Here is a 4,313-nt window from a genome sequence, read left to right as displayed (position 1 = left end):
GCCCTAAGAGCCGCTTAAAGAAGTCCCGTTTGGAGGAAGAGGAGAAAAGAAAAGGAAATATGGTATCAGATGAAGCTTCACATTTAGGTCAAGATATTGCAGGGCCTTGCTGGCATATTAGGGACTTTTGTCATACCTGCTCAGAGCATCATAAAACATGTATCTGTCAGACAAGGCTAGATCTATGCTGTGACACAAATGGGTCCAAAAGCAGCAGCAGCTTACAATAAACAATGAAGATTCACATTTTATTTTGCATGCCTGTTAAGGATTACCTGGGGCTTCCATACAGAATCTCCTCACTCTAGGACCCAGGGCAAAAAGCAGCTATCATCTGGACCATTGCTGGATATGTCAGCATAGGGGAAAGGAGCATGGTGAGACCCACACTGGCTTTGAACAATTCCGTCTGGAACTGACGCCACTTGCACTCACATTTCATCAGCCAGAGTGCATCACGTGGTTCAACAGGACCAGGAAGGACAATCCTCCCTCAGGGAAGACCAGAGCGCACCACTGCAGATTAGTTTGAGGAGAGGAGGGAGGGATGTGCAGTGTGCCGAATGGGCTGAGTGGAGGAGGCCAGCGAGAACACTACTGCAGCAACCAGAGAGAGGATGGACCCCTGGCCTGTGGCGCCCGTGGTGGCCTGGAAGAGAAGTGGGCAGATCAGAGAGATTAATAAGGATGTTAATAGCTACTGTGTATTGACCTCTTTTATGTGCTAAGTGCTATAGGTGATTTATCCCGTTAAAGTTAATATTGTCTGTCTTACTGCAGCTTTCCAAAAGGTACAGTTAGTCCTCAAAACACGTTTCTGATTTGGGTGAACAGATCAATTTCCCCAGTACGTCCCTTAAAGTCTAAATTAGAATCAGTTACTACCTTTCAGTTGCTACTGTGGCCAATAGCAGGCACTTTGGTCTTTAATTATTTGGAATTAAGAACTTGGAATTAAAGTCAGTTACCACCGGTCCTTCACTGACATACCCTATGACAGACTGTGTGTAGGTACCAGGCGGTCTAGAGATCAAAGGCATGGGGGCAGACGCAGGACTGCCTGGGTTGAATCTTGGCTCTGTATTTCATTAGCTCTGTGGTGTTGGTGAGTGCCTCAGTTTTCCCACTGGTAAAATGGGAAGAAGAATAATGGCCCCTAACCGCCTCACAAGGCTGCTATGAATATCTGATGAGTTAACATTTGTAAAGCAGGTAGCAGTGGCCTGGCCCATTGTTAATGCTATGTGAATGCTGTCACCAAAAACGACAAGTGATTCCAAAATGTAGAGCTAAGGCATTCTTTCAGCACATTGATGGCATGTCTTCTTCCTTTTCATTTCCAGGCCTCTATGTGGGTGAATTTTGAAAAAACTTTCATGTAACACCTGCCTCCAATAAGTAGGAAGAAGTAGCATTAAAAATATAGTTGAAGGGTCTGAGGACAGACAACTTGGGTTTAAATCTCAGTTTCTCGTTTTATTAATTCTGTGATATTAGGAGCCTCAGTTTTCCTGTCTGTAAAATGGGCAAAAGGATAGTACCTATCTCATGAGATCATTACGGAAGTTAAATGAACTAACGCACATAGAGCACCCAGTACAGTATCAACCACATAACAACTACTATTATTTGCAACCTTGGATTGATGCCTCCTAAGGAGAGGAACCTGGACATTGGGAGGGCAAAATTGTACAGTGGAAAGAAGCCTGGGCTTGAAACGAGAGAGGACTTGTAGTGAGTCCCACGTTCACCATCTATGCACCATACGGTATTAAACAAGTCATTACACCTCTCTCTGAGTCTCCGTGGAGACAGAGGCCCGGATGAGCCAACGACTACGGATGGTGAGCACGTGCAGGGAAGCCCAGTTCCCAGTGTCAGGCACCGGGCTACGCTGACTAGAACCCAGCCGCAGTCGAGGCCCACCTGGCTCTGCTCCCTATTTCCCACAACAGTGTGAACTGCCAGGGAACTCCATTCTCATCGGGCAGGGAGGTTGGCCAAGAAAAGTGGTGCTGGTTGTTGTTTTAATCCTTCAAGTTCTGGCTCTCTGGTAAACAAACAAAAACATAACAACAACAACAAAAACATGGCTAAAGTATAGAGGTTTTACTGGCCTTTAGGGGAAAACAGGGCTTCCCTTGACCTATGAGGAATGAATGAGCTTCTAGTCATCCCTGAGACACAGAAGCCCATCCCATACTCACTTTCCACCTGGTACATTCAGTTTGGATTTCAAGTTCGTTACAGGGAGCCTGGTAAAACAAACAAAAGTTACATTTATTTCTACTATCACATTTAAAATTTTTTCCATTGTGGAAAAATACTATTATGTACAAAATAGAAAGACTTGAGTAACACATTCCCTTGTACTTAGTATCCATCACTTACAGTTAACTCCTACCTGCTCCATATCCCACCCACTTCTTGACCACCCCCGGATTATTTTGAAGCAAATCTCCTGTATCATATATTTCACCCATAAATATTCCAGAGTCCATCTCTAAAAGACAAAGCAGCTTTTATAACATATATTCACAGTACCATTTCACACCCCCAAATATTAACATCTCCTTAATATCGTCAAATAACCAGTGTTGAAATACTCCCAACTGTCGTATGATTTTTCTTAATAATTTGGCCAAATAAGGATCCAAATAAAGTCCATACACTAAGTGGTTTGTATGTACCTTATATATATAAATCTATAGGATTCCTTCTCCTTCTCTTTCATTTTCTTGCAATTATTTGCTGAAGAAACTGGGCCATTTGTCCTGAAGAGTTTTTCAGAGTCTCAGTCTTGTGGATTGCATCCATGTGACATAAGTATGTTCCAACTCTAAACTAGAAGCATATTCTTGACCTCGGAAGTGGATCCGATGGGCTGCAGCGCCAAGGTTGCCTCACACACTGTTATGGGATGGACCAAGGAACTCATCTTGGGTTTGTGCCCCGACTCTGGGAGCTGTGGCCAAAATAACTGGGCCAAAGTAAAAGATGGCCCCTGTTCTCCACCGACTCCATCCCTCACTGGTTTTTTTTCTGTGACAGTGAGAGTGGAAGCAAATGAGGGTCTACCTGGATGGAAAAGAACACTGTCTCCTTTGCTACCTATTGCTGACAAAAAAAAAAAAAAAAAAAAAAGAGAGAGAGAGAAGAAAAAAGAAGAGAAAAGAAAAGAGAAGACAAGAAAAGAAAGACAGCTTCTACCTTTAAGAAGAACAAGATGAATAATTCTGGTTAAAAGGCAGCTAAAAGTCTTTCTGTTCTTTCCTCTCTACTATGGGCATCCTCTTCCCTTGCAAATGTATGCCCTTGAGACAGAAGTCAGTCCCAGGCAGGGAGGGGGGCTTCCGATCAGCTCTAGGGAGCAGAGGGGCTGGATTCTTAGGGCCACAAGATCACTTCATTGAGCGCGTCTGCCACTTCCACTTGCACCATCACTGATTCTGAACATTGGCCTGGGCCACACTCTGGTCCATGACACACAAAATCTCATTGTGTAAAGTCCTTCCAAGAATTATTGAGTATCTTCCCTGTGCCAGAACTTGGGGCTGGAGAAGGACATGAATCTGAGATCACTGCCAGAGAAACAGAGTCTAGCAGAGACATGAAAACTGAATAACTGCACCTTGGTCCTGTGAGAACCAGGAAGGTATCACGTGCCAGGTAATCTGGGACCAGCTATGCCCAAGGGAGAAGCAAGCCACAAGGAGGAGATGCACAATCTAGACCTTCAAGGATGAAGAAGAGTTCAAGAGCCTGGCTAGAAGAATAAATAGCGGTAGTGATAAAAATATTAAGAACAGCTAACACGTCCTGGGTGAGCCCTTACTTCATCACACACATCTCTGAGGGCTTTACATGCACTCTCACATATAACCCAACCCTATGAAGGAGACGCAGCTGTTATTCCCATTTTACAGACAAGGAGACTGAGTCACGAGCATTTCAGTAACTTTTCTTACATATAGTAACAACTTCCTGTGTGTGACTTTAAAATGCACTCAGGTGCTTAAGGGTGGGGCACATTTCTGAATCACAATTAGTTCCAAATGTCAGTCTGGTTCACTGCCCTCTTCCTGGTGCCTAGAACAGTGCTTGGTACACAAAAGATACTTTGTTCCATGACGAGATCAACAACAGTTGGATCATTCAGCTTTACTTGCGCCTCCTGATCTGCTCTTCATCCTTCTCCAAGTGGCTCTCTGCTCAGGAGGTGGACCGTGTGACCTCATCCTTGACCTCACGTTTTCAGTGGGGACCAGCCAGTCAGAAGCCCTCAGGGTAAAGAGGACAGTGATGTCAGGGCA

At 44.4% G+C, this 4,313-nt stretch overlaps 1 long non-coding RNA gene across 1 annotated transcript; it reads right to left on the bottom strand.

Annotated features, from left to right (window-relative positions):
• Nucleotides 1–364: 364 nt before the first annotated feature.
• Nucleotides 365–2,238, bottom strand: LOC116283113 (uncharacterized). The gene is made up of 3 exons (XR_012079634.1): nt 2,208–2,238; nt 1,927–2,050; nt 365–649 (listed from the first exon to the last, which is right to left on the bottom strand). It is a non-coding gene; the product is annotated as an uncharacterized lncRNA (long non-coding RNA).
• Between the last annotated feature and the right edge of the window lie 2,075 nt (nt 2,239–4,313).

The sequence above is a fragment of the Vicugna pacos genome, chromosome 13, assembly GCF_048564905.1.
Source record: "Vicugna pacos chromosome 13, VicPac4, whole genome shotgun sequence".
Taxonomy (NCBI): domain Eukaryota; kingdom Metazoa; phylum Chordata; class Mammalia; order Artiodactyla; family Camelidae; genus Vicugna; species Vicugna pacos.
The sequence above is the reverse complement of the archived record's forward strand: the minus strand, read 5'-3'. Positions and strand labels throughout refer to the sequence as shown.